Genomic DNA, 16,389 nt, shown 5'->3' with positions numbered 1-16,389 from the left:
TAGAAGGCGTTAAAGCTAGCCTGTTGCTCTTGACCCTCACCATACAAACTGCTGACACATCGAGCCGCAGCTTCCCACCCTCCATCATGGCGATCAGCAAGGAGTTTGGCAAAATCAAGAGAAAGCGCAAAGGACTTGGGCGCCTCGCTCCTAGCAGCCTCCAGCGCAGTAGCGTGCGCAGCCTGCAAGTCCGCCACCTCCGCCTCTAACGTCTTCACCCTGGCCTGAGAAGTCCCCAACTACTCTTGCCAGTCCTTCAGCTTGGTCTGAGTGAGTTGAAATTCTCCCAATTGGAGCTGCAAGGCATGCGCCTTCTCTCTCAGAGGAGTCACCACATTGGCCATATCATCCTTCTCAGCCTGAGCCTGCTGAGCCTCTAGAGTCTTTTGGAAAAGGGTTATGCCTTAGTTTTGGTACTCCTTCTCCACTAACAGCAAAGCATTTGACAAATCCCCCATAGACATAACAAGCTGCAGTAAAGGCAGAAAAGAAGAGTTAGCCAAAGTAAGAGCTAACAGAAGAAGTTAACAACGAAAAATAAAATATGATAACTAGTAAGGCAAGACAACAGCTGTAACACAAGCAAAGAAAAGCTGAAACAAGAAAAAGAGAAACAAAAAGCAGAGACTAACCTTCTGCAAGTCACGGCAGGCAGTGGCCACTGGAAGGCTGACTGAGCTGCGCGTAGAATCCGCAGGGAGACGAACCCCCTGAGTCAGATGGTATCCCAGAGTACCACCTTTCTGAGGATCGTCTACATATAAAGACTCATCAGCCCTCACATTCATCAAAGGCCGAAAAGGAGCGTTCTCAGCTCTAGAAGGGCAGAGTATAGGGCGTAAATGGATGTCAATGGGGACCTCAGCAAACTCAATGGCCCCAGTTGGGCGGAAAGTCCCTCCAACAGAAAGAGAGGACGCAGAAAGAGGGTTCTCAAAGGCGTCACCCAAGAACTGGTGAACGCAGCGGTTAAGCTCACTGGAATTCAGAGTATCTCCCCCACCAATGTTCCCACCTGGGTGCCCAGTGTTGGCAGATGTGGAAGCAAAAGGGTCTGGGCCAGGAGAGGTGCGAGCCTTTTTCGCCTTAGGCTCATCCTTGGCAGGGACAGAAGACATAGGATCGTCCTCCAGGTCAATCACTGGACGATCCTGCTGGAGAGAGCCCGCAGCCCGAGAGAGCCCACCCCGGGTGGCGCTTCGGAGCCGCCCCCTCAGCCCGTAGGGACGCGGCGGGATCCTTAGAAGCTCCATGGCAGATTCATCAGGGAGTTGAAAATCAGTAGCTGCAGCAGAAGGGATTGCAGCGTCCTTCGCAGCAGCAGTATCAACAGTAGAAGTAGGATAGAGAAGAACATGCTCAGCAGAGGACACGGGTTTTTCACCCGCAGCAGTGGTCTCAATCCCCTCAGAGGGAAATTGGAGAACACTGTCAGCAAAATCATCGGCAGTAGCCTTTGGTTCTTCAGAAGTCTGAGGTGCCACCCGGCCGGAAGCCGCGACAGACTGATTCTCAGGGGAAGCAGTAGGCGCCACTAACGCCTCAGACTCTGAATCCACCTTTCGAGGAGCAGGGCGAGTCTCACGCCTACTCCCAACAGTAGAAGACGAAGGCTCTGGCTCAGCGCGGCTGGACCCAGCACGCTCACCAGTGGCCACGGTACCAACAACAGCCCGCAGCTTAGCGGGAGCCAAACGCGCCTCACCCTTTAGGGAGCCCGCATACACCTCCAGCGTATCAAAGAGCTGAGGAGGGTTCTCAGGGGTGGCAGTCAAGGGGTCTTTCCAGTTATCAGCCAGCCCGAGCATGCTTTTGTCTAACTTGTCATAACCTAAAAACATATAATGACAAAAAGTCAAGAATAAAAAAAAAGGGAAGGAAGGAAGAAAGAAAAGAAGGAAAACAAGAGAAAGACAAAAGACAGAAAGAGCTTACCAGACTCATGTGTACGGCACAAACGCATGGAAGAAAGCTGCTCATTACCCACAATGTAAATGGAGTTAGGCAGCCAGACCTTGGGAAATTTGGAGTCACCTGTCCCCGCTCCCTGCAGAGCCTCAAATGCCTCCGTCTCACGAGCAGGTTAAGAAGGAGAAACTGTGACCCCAGCCATGTTGGTGCGAATCTCTTTGAAGTTGCGAGGAGCAGCAAAGTTGGAAGGCACCTTCACCCAGAAAAACTTACCAGTCCAGTCCCTGAAACGCCCAAGTTTTGGATAGGACAAGACTCTGCTCTCTTTGGGAGCAACATAATACCACCCCGACTCAATCCCAGAGGCTGATCTCTTCAGGCTAATGAGAGACTTGAACAAATGTAGAGACTCAAGGTACCTCCGAAACCTCAGAAACCATAGCAAGCAAATCAGAGTGTGCAGGGAGGAAGGATGAATCAGAGATATACAGATGTTAAAAGCACGCAGCAACTTCTCCAAAGTAGGGTCTAAAGGGAACCTCAGACCCAAGTCAAGCTGTGAAGCAAAGACAGCAATATGACCTGCGGGAGGGGCTGATGACTTAGCACCATTAGCAGGCAGAGCCAGCTCGTAGCCCTCCCTAAAACCGTAAAATTTCTGCACAACAGCAGCCAGATCCAGTCTCTCAACGTCCTTACGCCAACGGGAATCTAGCACGCAGCTCTTAGGCCCACAGCACTTGTCGTCAAGGAAAAGCTCAGTTTTGCCCTCCTCTACGGGCTCAACAACGTAAGTAGGTTGGCAATCGAAGTATGAGCGATCACCAGGAGATTCAGCCATCCTACTTGATTGAACTACTGGGAGGGAGAAGGTGTTGGAGTCCTAGTATTCCCACCACGCACTACATAATGATCAAACCGATGCATGTCAGCCATGTCATCAAGCCAAGCAAAACTGTTTAAAGGCTGAACATGGGGAATGAGGCTAACAAGAGACACATCAGGGGATTGGCCTTAACAGCATCAGCCAACACTTGATGGCGCATTGCGCGCATCCTCAGACGGGTACGATGGGATAAGGGAACCCCGTCCAGCGTAAGCACCCGCTCATAGTAAGGATCAAAGATATCAGGACGGGGTCTACGCCGGAAAGGGTGAAATGCACTACCCTCAGCGGGACGACTACTACCTGACCCAGACGCAGCAGCGGGGGTCGCAGCAGTACCCATCCCAATCGCAGCAGGGGAAGGTTCAGAAGGCAAAACAGTTTGTAAAGGGGTAGGAGAAAAAGAAGAAGTGTGCGCAGGGAGCTCACCTGAAAGAGAAGATCGGGAAGAGGAGGAATACGACCCCATAGCCGTTTTAGGCTCACTCATATTCTGACTATCAGAGGCGTCAGACATTACGAAATCTTCAAAGGAATGCAAGCCCGCAAAGGATGAAAAAAGCATTGGGGCACGAGAAAATCAACGAATCAGTTTAGAGGCAATGAAGGAATAAGTAGGAAAAAGCCAAGAATGCAAATACAACAGCAAAAGAGAAAAAATGGGAACAACCACAATTGGAAAGAATCGAAAGGCACAATCTTGCGAAGAATAAGCAAAAGAAGCAAAAGTGGGTAAATACAAACAACAAAAGGTACAAAGTAAGTACCTTTAGGGAAAAATGTTGCAGAAGCAACAGAGTACAACAACAATGGCGGAGACAAAGGCCCAAGCAAGATGAAAATTCAAGCCTGCTATTAAGAAGAACAAAGAAGGAAGAAGTCAGTAAAAGAGAATGAATTAAAGGATAAAAAGCAAGTAAGGCGAAAATTAAAGCAAAAACAAAGATGAAGAAGCAAGAACTTACCACAACAATGGAGGATCGAGGACGCTTGACAAAGGAAGAGCAAAGAGCAAAAATTTTAAAATGACGAAATAATTAAGATGGGAAGATGAAAAATTGGAGGCGTAAAAAGAAATAAGTTAAAAAGGGGGGACAGTGAAATTAATACAGAGTAAATGGGCAGTTAGACTAAAGGCAAGGCCAAACCGCCATGTCAAATATCAAACTGACAGCCCGGATCGCCAACACGTGTCCCACTCATGCAAATGTGATTCCTGCCCAAAAAAAAAAAATCCTCAAACCCATGTGAGAAAAGAGCACTTAAGCGGGAGTGATCGAAAGTCCTCTCTACAAGTTCGTCATTTCTCAGACTTCAGCGGGAGTGATCGAAAATCCTCTCTACAAACTCGTCATTTCTCAGACTTCAGCGGGAGTGATAAAAATTCCTCTCAACGGGCTCTTCTCTTTTCAAGTCTGGAGCAAATATCACCATGCACGCGATAGGGCAGCTGTAGGGAATATTTCAAGCATTATAACCCCAAGCTTGAACCCCACTGTGATCATACACTAAAGTATGGTGGCATCCAAAGGGAAGAAAGCTAGAGCAAAAGAGTCGCCAACAAGTTTTAGGAACTTGTAAACCCAAAAAGATCCAGGAGATCGTCAACTCCATAAGGTCTTGAACCAAACAGGGTTCGGGGATGAGGGTACGAATCCAATCTACAAAAGAAAGGACCCGCCCTATAAAATAGGCCTCTACTTTGTTCTACTCGTATTCATGTGCACTTTTTGACTAACATGCAAACATTATATTAACCCTAACCCTATTTAATCTATGTTGGTTGAATTTTAATGCACAAATAAACTACTATTGGCGATCACTTGAGTTAAAATCATATTAGCCTAAACCAAATTATTAATTATCTTATTAAGCGTGATTTCAAGTACAAATTCCCTTTAACAAGCACAAAAGGCGTGATCAAGCAATAAAAATAAATATCAAGCAACATAATAATAAGCATCATAATAATAGCATAATTATAATAAGGCATAATAAAGCTTAATATAATAGCAAGATCCTAGGCATGATACTAACAAGATTAATAACAAATCCTAGCATGTCACTAAACAATAAAAATCAAAGCTTTAAACCTAACATGGTACTAACATGATATTGCAATATTAGAAATAATAAGAGGCAACCTAAACATGATACTAGAAAGCATTAAAAACATCCTAACATGATACTAGGAATTAATAAATAATAAACATGCTTTCTACAAGAATAGAGCAATAAGATTACATACTTTGATGCCTCGTACCTCTTTCTAATAACAAAATACACGCGTTAGTAAACTTCAATGAAAATAATAAAAGAATAATTAAAGAATTAAATTAGAATCAAATTAAATAAAGTTTAAACTAGATTTGGGACCAAACCCTCAGAAAATATTAAACATTGCACGTCTACGGTGAAGGCAACTTCGAACTTGGCTAGATAATTCTAAGTCTTGTGTATGCGGAATTGTGTTTGAAAAGTTTGTTTAGAAAGAGAGAGAGAAAGAAAGCATATATTGCTCAAGAGAGAGAATAGAGAGAATTGAGTGATTCTTGATGAGAGTTGATGAAAGTTGATTTGTAAAAGGGGAGATATGAACTCTATTTATAGGAAAAAAAATGGTCGAAGAATAAAGAAAAGAATCCGAATTCGAATCGAAATAAAACTCGTAGACAGCAGTTTTTGCAAATTTTGTTTTTATCATATCTTTTGATCCAGAAGTCCAAACAAGCCATATAATATGTCGTTGGAAAGATCTTGAAGTCTACTTTACAATGCAATTAGAATCAGATTTAAATATTTTGTAGATAAAAAGATACGGCCGAAATAGTAAAAGGGTGTCAGTTTTGAATAGATTTTCGTATTCCTTTTATATCTTTTTCGTTATAGCTTGGATTTAATATTATAATATATAATTGGAAAGATAATTTCAAGACGTATCCAATCTTATAAAATTTGGATAAAAAATATGAGGCACGAAAATAATATCCGACTGTCTTTGAACATGTCTAAATTCGAATAGAATTAGGACTTAAAAAAAGAAAGTTTTATAAAAGGAAAGTTTATATTTAAATCAAATTCCTTAATCATATCTTTTTAAAAATGGATAATTAAGATCTTTTAGAAATTTATAGAAGATTCTAATCAATCCTAATTAGTTTAGGAATAGGATTAAACCTTTGGACCCTCCTCATGATCATTGGGTCGTAGGTAAAATCCGGTTTGGGCCCAGTTTAGTATTTTGGCTATAACTTCCTCATTATTCATCGGAATTGGGCTTATAATATATCGTAGGAAAGGTCTTTTCAAGACCCATCCAACTACACTATTATTGGACCCTTATCATGGACCAAACTAAACTGGATTGGACGTTTTTATAAATTAGAGTGGGTTTTCGAAAACAGAAAGAAGGATTTTAATAAAAACTACCGCATCACTAGACTTTCCACACTTTCACCTTATTCGATTATGGTTCGACGCGAAAGGTATACATCACTGGGTTTGGTTTTGGGGAGACACAAATGGGTGTCTACAGAAGCCCCCACTTTGACTGAGTTTGGAGAAACTTAGGTTTCGAAAACAAAACTCAAAGTATCGATAGGGACGGAGAATGATTCAGAATGTTCTGCGATCCTAAATCATTCTTATAATGCCGATACCTGTAAAACAATGTTAGTTAAACAAATAAAAGAGTTAAGAAACGCGTATCTTGCACCGTCGAGCACACGTCTCTGGAGGTAACCGTTTTGTTGCTGCATTTTCTTTTGACGACCTTCTACAAGCTAGAGAACGCCATCTTTGAAGGTAACATTGCGTCGTCATCTTCAACATCTCTTGGTGACAATCCTCCACGGTATCTCGAGAACATCGTCGAAAACAACTGTACGTCGTGATCTTCAGGGTTGTGGCAGTACGTCGCCACGGCAGTGCGTCGCCGCTATAGTCAATCTCTTCTTTATCTTGAGGGACCGTCGAAGGTGACCATAACTCGCCATCTTCAGAATTTGTGACAACTCTCCACATCCTAGGGAACACTGTCTATCATTGCTACATCTCGAGCTTTTCCTTGAATCATGGTGACAACCTTCCCAATCATAGCGAAATGTCGTCGAAGACCGCTTCATCACGAACCGCTCTTCTCAAATATAGGTGACAACTTCCACAATCTTAGCGGGCGTTGTCGAAGATCGCCCATCTCGTGCTATCTTCTCAAATCTTGGTGACAACTTCCACAATCTTAGCGAACGTCGTCGAAGATCGCTCATCTCGTGCCATCTTCTCAAATCAAGTAATTATTTCCTCAATCTTAGCGAAAGCTATCAAAGACCGCTTCATCTTGAATCGTTCTTCTCAAATCTAATAATAACCTCCCCAATCATAGTGAAAGCTATTGAAGGTCGCTTCATCTCAAACTGTCCTTCTCAAATCCAAGCGAGAGACTCTTTTAAATTTTAAAGCCCCCCTGTTGAAATCTTCAAGTCTTCTTGTCTTTATCCCTTAGGGATAATCGACCTTTCCATCTTTGGAAAATTCTTCTTTAAGAACCATATCTAAGATTCTCAAAGTCTTCAAATTGATTTGCAAAAGTCTTCTATCCTAGGAATTCTTTGTCAACCGTTGTTTTGGCGCTTGCGATGAGCCAATGCTTAGGCGATTTAAGCTAAGTGAGACGATCTTTTTTCAGGTCGATCACTTATTGCGATTGTAATCGAGCCGACTACTTAATCATGTCAAATTGCTTAAAGGGGCTAACTGGCGTACCAAGGAACCCGAAATTGCTGAACCAGGTCTATATGGCCACATCATGAAGCCACGTGACCTGTCGCCGCACCAGCGCAAGCCAAAAGTGCTTGTCGCCGCGATATCGCTCTGAACTTTCAATTTGGTCGTTTCCTTACAACCAAATCTGCTCAAATCTTTTACAAATTAAGTCTTTTCATAATTTTGCTCAAACTTCTCTCATCTTGGAAGAATTTCATATATCTATATTCGCGATTTTTCGAAAAAATCCGGGAATATTGTTGCTCGCTGGAATGTACCTGCATCTATATTTCGGACTATAGGACTTTGGTAATCGTTTATTATCTTAGGGTTGACCTAAGGCTTAGTTTTGCTTGACTCATTGATTTGACATGACTCGACTCAAAGCGTTTCACACAGGTGTGATAAGTGACTTTTATGTCACTTTTAGGGTGTTTATTGAATCCTATTCCGGCTTATTTTCCAATAATTTCACCCTTTTTATCCTTTATTTCTATCTTTTTATTATTCTCGTCTTTTATATTAATTTTGAGTATTTTTGCATTTTTATTAGTTTTTAGTTTATTTTTGTAGTTTTAGTTAATAATTTCCCGCTTCTCTCGTTTTATTTATTTTCTTTTAGTTTCTAGTTTATTTTATTTTATTTTATTTCATTTCATTTAATTTTATTATTTCTTTAGTTTTAGCATTTTATTTTATTTTACTTTATTTATCTTATATTATTTTACTTTATTTTCTTATTTTATTTTATCTTTATTTTATTTTATCTCGTAGTTCTACCCTCGTGTTGGTTTTTGTTTGTAGGTGTGTTCGGGTTGATGCTCGATTTTCATGTTCAAAGTCTAGTTTGTGTTCGGGGTCCAAGGTTCGAGGCACAAGCTGCTGCTCTTCCCTTGCTGCCAGCCTTCACCATCACCACACCTCACCTTACCCTACACCACAATACGCAACACAACTCTCCTCAATTCCCCTGCTCCCTCAGTTCACCAACTCCCCTGCTCCAACTCTCCTTCTCCCCTGCTCCCCTGCTTTCCCGTACCACCACACACCACCAGCCACAATGCAAACAACACCAATCAGCCACGCAACAATCACCACCCACCAATCACCGCAATTCACCCAACACCGAAACCACCAATCAACCACCAACCTCAATTCACCAAACCACCTGAACCACGCACTTCCCAACTCTTCACTCAGCAACCAAACAACACCAAACTCCCCTGTTCAGCCACAACGCTGCTGTTTAAACCACATCACACCATCAGCATCTCACCATCACAACCACCACACACCTCCAGTCACACCAATCCCAGCCACGCACTTCACCCTGCAACACCACCAACACCAACACCAACAGCAGCCATTAAACCACCAACACCCCATCAACATCACGCAAACAGCAGCCCTCACTCCCCTGTTTCACAACATCAACAACACCAACATCGCAACTCCCCTATTTCTACCACAACCACCACCAATCTCAGCCCCAACAACACCAGCACCCACCACGCAAACCCCGCATCTCCATTCACGCCTTCCACCACAACCAACACAACCTGCAACAATTAAGCATCAAACCACCACAAATCAGCCCGCAACTTATACCCAGACCTCCGCGGCCGCGCAGGTCTGTCAGAAGGCGCACCAATTGGACTCCAAAATCAGAGTCGAGGCAGAAGGTTTGCGTGACCTCTGCGCGACGTCTTCGCGGGCGCGTAAATGTGGGTTCAATCACGAGCTTCTCACGTGAGTTTAATGAAAATTGAACGGCCTTGATTGATGCTTGATTGATGACGATGAAGTATGAACAGTGATGATGGATGCGCTTCAATGGAGAACAGAGCAGCCAAGGAATTCGAAGTGAAGAAGGAGTATGGAGGGGTTGATACTCTGATTGTTTCGTGGGTTGGAATTGGGGATTTTTTGGGTTTTAATTTCTTTTTATTTTATTTTTATTTCCTTTTCTTTTTCCTTTCCTTTTTTTCTTTTGTTTATTTTGTTTTATTTTTCTATTTTTATTTCACTTTTCTTTTATTATTTTAGCTTGTAATATAAATACCCCTTTGGGGGTTATTTTATCTTAACTTTTGAATGAACTTTATTCTACCCTAGATTAGATTAGAGTAGTTTTAGTTATTTTATTTTCTCTCTCTTAGGGTTAGATTAGGATTTTCTCTCTCCAGTTTAGGAGTAGTTTTGAGAGAGAAAGCTTGGATTTTTCATGGAGTTATTTTGAAGAAACAAATTTGTGGATTTTTCCTCTCATAAATTCAATGAGTCTTCCTAACTTTCTCTCACCTTTATTGCTTTTACTTATTATTGTTTTTGCTTATTTATTTGTTTATTTGAGTAGATTAATTAGTTTAGTTATTTGATTCTTGCTTTTATTATTATTTTACCTTGTTTTCCATGTTTTTGTTCATTATGTTAGCTTAGATTTTGTTCTAGGGAAATGGATGAAGGTTATGTTAATTAATTTAATGATTGATTGTGGTTAGTATGAAATTGTTTCTTGATTATTGTGTATGGATAATGCTTTTATGGATTAGAATCTTTCTAGCTAATTGATTCTATGTTCTTAATTGTGCTTTCAATCAATTGAGCGAGAGTGAGTTGGTTGAGGGTCTAAATTCTTCCATACCTTTGCTAGGCTAGTTGCACGAGAGTGAATTAGTTTAGTAGGATAATTAACATGCTTAATTGTGCGAGAGTGAGTTAAATGTGTTAATTGTTCCTAATCAAGGTCATTTTCATCTAATTGTATGATGTTATTTAATGTATTGATGTAATTGGATTCCACTTTCCCTAGTTTTAGTTATTTGTCCGTAGTTGTGTTTAGTTGAATCTCTTTCTATCTCACAAGCTTTCCTAGTAGTCTAATTAGCACAAATTGATACACTTAGTCCTTTTGGGTTCGACCCTTTACTTACCCCTATACTCGTATTAGGGTAGTTTAGGTTATAAATAATTAATTTGATTAGGGTTAGTAGACCAACGACACTATCTAACCCCTCGATCAATGTGTTAAACTCCACTCGATGTGATATGACACGACATGACTCAATGTATATGACTCGTGTGTAATGTGCGACTCGAAAATGCAAAAAAGCAAAAATTTTCCGTCATTTTTGTGGAGGGTACAGACTTTCTCCCGAAAAAGAAAGACGCGAAAAAGAATCGAAGTGTTTAATGGTGCATGTTGAATGAGCTTAGGCAAACATATGCGTTCGATACTGTCCCTCAAGGTGCAAGGATTAATTCCTCCTAAACTATCTTAGTTGACTCGATTATGAAAGTATTTAGGTAACTTAGGCATGGAGGCTAAGCACTTCATACTTCCTGATACAATGATGATTATGAGTGATGAGTGATGTGTGGTATGACAAAGCATGCTTCAACGTTATGTTAAGACTTCATGACAAAGGATTCTTAATGGGAAGGACTATTTGGTCATGTATCTGTGATGTGTGTGAAAGTGACACTAAAGTTAGGCTGCAAAGGCTAAGTGTATGGAAAAGTGTTATTTGATAAGAGTCAAATAATGATGACTCTTAGGCTAGGTAGGCTAATGATGTAAGGATCAAGCCCCCAAGTCTAGCTCTAAGTGGATAGGGATGAGCATTGGAGATCCCTTGATATGATCATGGTGTAAGTGTGTGAATGTGAATATGAATGCATTTTTATTACGGCCGCACCTCATTGTGAGGTTACCTACGTATCCGTTAGGAATCAGGCCAAACGTAGCTCTCACTAGGCGAAAAAACCACTTAGCCACCGGTTCAAAACCCCCCTATGCCACCGGTTTTGAACCGGTGGTCATTTGGGGGGTGGCAATAACCCCAAGAAAGGCCACCGGTTCAAAACCGGTGGCAAAAGTGCTTATCGCCACCGGTTAACCGGTGGCAATAACCCATTCCCGCTTTTTTTAAAGGGGTTTTTGGCTCCGGTTCTATTCAAAACCGGTGCCCAAAATGGCCCAGAAAAATAAATTTTTTTTTTTTTTTTTTTTTTTTTTTTTTTTTTTTTTTTTTTTTTTTTTGCCTTTTTCCACTTAAATTGATATATAAACACTAACATATATATAAACTTACATTTTTCCATTAAAAAAGGCTGTAATATTACAATTTTGGTCCAAAAAATAAAAAAAATACAAGTCACTGTTAAATACAAGTCACACCAAATCACCAATATAACACCTGGCGAGGCAGTAGCGGTGAACCTTGGCGAGGCAGCATCAGCAAGCCGAGGCAGCAACAGCGAGCCTTGGCGAGGCAGCAGCAGCCTTGCGTATGTATAGATAACATCTTCCGACAGCCACCTGCATCAACAAACAAAGATAAGAGATCTCGAAGTGTTTATTAATCAAAGACAACAAGTAGAGCAATACTACCTTAAATTCAACCATCTATACATGCAGTAAGGAAGACTAAGAAGAAAAGCCTAGGCAAAATATATTTTCACATTCTAAAAGATTCTTAACACGGACAAAGGACCAACCTTATTTTTTATTCAGCCTCTCCCCCTCTTCCCTCCATTACTTCGCTTTCCTCAAAGGTTATAGATTAATAATCAAGCACTCGTCAAAAAAAAAAAAAAAATCAAGCAAAACAAGTAGCCTTTGCAGAGTAGTAGTAGTTGCAGCCTTGCTAGGGATGCTGCAACAGCAGCCTTGCCAGCCCAGCTGTAGCAGCAGGCTTGGCAGGGCAGCAGTAGCTGCAACCATGCCAGGCCGGCAGGGCAACAGTAGTAAAGTTAGCAAATTCACCCAATGAGTTACGTATAGCAAATTCAGCAAAATAATTTTTTTTTTTTTTTTTTTTTTTTTTTTTTTTTTTTTTTTTTTTTTTTTTTTTTTTTTTTTTACCAAAAACTGAAGTAGAAGAATTAGCATGTTATCTCAAATTACACTAATTTCTACAAAACTAATAGAAAAAATCAACAGAGCTAACAGAATTTCAAAATGCATCATTGACACATGTTAATAATAATAAGATGATAACCCAAATTAAATGTGATATTGGCATTTACTCAACTCAAATTATACCAAAGCATAACCAATTCAATTTCAAGAGAGCCAAATTACACCAAGCATAAAAATTCAATGTGATACTAGCTCCCTTTCTACTCAAATTATAGAATTAATAACCCAACAATCATACAATTAACACAAAAGCAAAGCAATACAACAAGCTAAGCCCAATCGACAAATCCGCAACATCATCAATCAAAACAACAGGGGTATTTGTAACCTTAATTCCTCTTTCTTTAAAAATATAATTAATAATCCTAACATAAAGAAAAGAAGGAGCAGGAGCAGTAACATGGAAGCAGAAGCAGCACATAAGAAGTTCCCTGCATCACATATAACACATTTCTATCACTTACACTCAAACAACATAAACAAGATAGCAAAACCGATTAGCAAAGACTCTTATAGCAAAAACAAGATAGTCACCATAAGAAATTACCAAAGACTCTCATAAGCAAAAACAAGATAGCAAAAAGAAGATGGTCTTTTATACTTTGTAGTTCACTTAGCTTTTAGCAAACTATTTTTCCCATATCCACACTATTTGACACAAGATAAACCCTAAATTGCGTATCAAATGCACACACTACTCAGGGGATAAGCAATACGATTCTGGAGCACAGAAGCACAGAAGCAGAACACCAGCACATAAGCAGCCCCATATCTTAGTAAAACAAATTGAACTTCTTAGATGAAATTCTGGAACCTGCAAATCAAGAAAGCAATAAAAATTGAGATTAGTTAATGAAGCTTATATAATTTAAAAACGCGAATCTTAACAAATAGAATAAGACAATTTTTTAATACAAGAGGATCAAAGTTCCTTGCTAGGCCACCTGCAGCAGCAGCCTCGGCAGGGCAGCAGCAACTGCAGCCTTGCCATGGCACCCTGCAGCAGCAGCCTCTACAGGGCAGCAGTAGCTGTAGCCTTGCCAGGCCACCTACATCTAATGTCACTTATAGTTCTAGTATTCAATGCATCATTCACAAGAAAACAATCATAGAAAATGAAAAAATATAAGGATGAAAGCAACAAAGGGAGAACTACAAGTCCATGTACCTCAGTCGGATTAAAAAGACCACAAGCTTGATTAGTTATGTCTAGCAATGATGCTTCCTGCCATAACAAAATCAAGTTGTCACACAAATAGAGGCAAAAAAAAAAAGAAAAGAATGCTTCAAAAGAAATCCATAACAGACATGTGTTAAAGGTATATTATTACTTAGCATACAATAGGCCACACATACATCAATACCAATCTGCACAAAATTAATTATAAACTAAGGAATGCTCAATGAGGACAAGTATACATTCCACAAAAATCAAAATTCCAGCAAAAAAAATACAAACTTACCTTCTGAAAAATGGGATATTCAGCACTAAATCTGGTACAAGAAAAATTTGCAGCATCTTCACTTGTCCCAGGTTCTTGCTTGAGAAATTGATTGCAAGGAAAAGCCAAGACTTCAAAACCTGAGATACCAGATACAAAATAACTTTTTCAATTAAAATGGGTGACAAAAAAGTTTCAGTTGAGTATAAGGAGCTCAAAATGAGAAAATAACTTCTCTGAATAAAGCACACCTGATTCAATAAAAACAAAAACAATTTTGATTCACAATCACTCACCTACCTTTCCTAATCTCTTTTTGTGTCCCTTCACATGCCTAGCTCTCAAAAGAAGGCATTGACCTCCTCTTAAGTTCAAATTAAAGTGAGTACCAAGATACTAAAATGTCAATTATCATTTCAGACATCCCCTTCAACCAGCCAAAGTAAAGAAAAAAAGAAGAAGAAGAAGAGATATCTACTATACATCTAATAAATTATGATTTCACATGAACACACAAGCTGGCTAAGTTATTTGACCAAGAAATCATTCTTTTCATGCCTTACACCTATTCTCTTAAAAATTAGTCACCGCCAATTATTAAAGCCTTTAAAGGCATAATTAAGCATCTTCTATTCTTCTCTAGTATTTATTGAGAAGTTAATAAATAAAAGGAGATTTGATACTAACCATAACAAATGGGAACTCATATCATAACATAACTAGCAGATGCCGGAGGAACCTGAACCATTTAGAAGAAAATAACATATCTAGTATCATAAGCCCTTATTAAGAGATGGGAACGCGTATCAGAAAGAAGACAGATAAGCACTGAAATGCAATAATCTGGATAATTCGTACAAACACCTAACAAATAAAGCAATCAATTTAATACCTCGAATACTTACAACCAACCTTAAATCCATAATCAACCTGAACCCATTAACATACATACTCTAAAAATATAATAGGTCATGATAGGCACAAGATTAGGCATAAACATTATGAAATAAATCAGTCAAAACCATTCAATTCACATAGTTCACTATTTAACCTGACAGCAGCACTTTTGCTTAGGTTTAGGCTCATAATCATATCGAAACTTACCCAAAACATGATAATTTAACTTAGAGATATATCTAACATGATGCTATACCATATTAGGCACAAAAACAAACTAAATAAAGACCAAATGAGGCAGTAAACCCACTGAACAACTACAGCAATTAGAGCAGCAAATTCGTGAACATTATTATAGTACAATTAATACTTGAAAACCACCACAAAACGCAACAATAATTAATGGTACCAAAGCTATATATATATATATATATATATATATATATATATATATATATATATATATATATATATATATATATATATACACACACACACACACACACACTACATCTAGGCATGATTATACAACATAACAACCAGAAAAAAATAAGTAAATAATTAAATAAAATCAGTGTAATTCGTAGAAAAAGGAGCTTACAGTGTAAATTAGATCAATGATAACAGAGTCAAACTATTATTAGCTAACAAGAGGGACAAAATCGAACTCAAAATCAAACATCACATACAAACTCAAACCCAAACACAGCAACCACATCACAAAATCCAAAATATAACCTTATAACTCAATGAAATCGAAATCAAAATCAAAATTCATATTATCAGCTGTAAATACCCCAAAAAAACCCACTAAACACTCAAGAAACACCCAGAAAAATGCCATAAAAAATCGAAACATGTCTGTCACACATTAACACAACAACCTAATCAATTCCAAATCAATTCAAACCAAAAAAAAAAAAAATCAGAATTTCAGAAAATTGAAGCCCGATGTGAACCAAATCCTAACCCTAAAAACACAATTCAGCAAAAAAAAAAAAAAAGAAATCGAAAACAATCGAAAAAATTACAAATACAAGTACCTTATTCTCGGATTTAAGCAGAGGACTCGAGAAGAGATAGAGAGATGGAGTGGGCTGGCGGATCGCGACCACCGTCACCATAATCACCTTGGCGCCGTGAAGAGAACATGTTCATCAACCTCATCACGACATAACCCCAACTAATTCAATCAAACGCCCTATTCATTTCAATTGTTCATCATTAATCACAAAAAAAGTAAATAAAAATCAGAAACCCTAGATCTCAAATCGAAGAGCACATACCTTCGTGAAGAATTCCACCACATCTGCAAAGATCTGGCACCGGTAAATAAATAGACCGTCAATTACGATGGCGGCAACAACATTCACCACCGCCGTCATCCTCAAATCCTGAATTCCCCAGTAAGAAAGAAAGGAGTAGAGTGGCGGTAGATGGGGTGGCGGTAGATGGAGCAAGAGGAGGCAAGTGAAGAGAGAGAAAGGAGGGTTTGAGGAGACAGAAGAGAGAGGAGACGGAGAAATCAAGAAGAGAGAGAAAACAAAGGAGAGAGTACGAGAAGAGAG

At 39.5% G+C, this 16,389-nt stretch overlaps 1 long non-coding RNA gene across 1 annotated transcript; it reads right to left on the bottom strand.

Moving 5' to 3' along the window:
- Positions 1–13,211: 13,211 nt before the first annotated feature.
- Positions 13,212–14,824, bottom strand: LOC145615437 (uncharacterized). The gene is made up of 4 exons (XR_014107276.1): positions 14,612–14,824; positions 13,946–14,064; positions 13,651–13,707; positions 13,212–13,296 (listed from the first exon to the last, which is right to left on the bottom strand). It is a non-coding gene; the product is annotated as an uncharacterized LOC145615437 (long non-coding RNA).
- Between the last annotated feature and the right edge of the window lie 1,565 nt (positions 14,825–16,389).

The sequence above is a fragment of the Chenopodium album genome, chromosome 25 (assembly GCF_948465745.1).
Source record: "Chenopodium album chromosome 25, dcCheAlbu1.1, whole genome shotgun sequence".
Classification (NCBI taxonomy): domain Eukaryota; kingdom Viridiplantae; phylum Streptophyta; class Magnoliopsida; order Caryophyllales; family Amaranthaceae; genus Chenopodium; species Chenopodium album.
The sequence above is the reverse complement of the archived record's forward strand: the minus strand, read 5'-3'. Positions and strand labels throughout refer to the sequence as shown.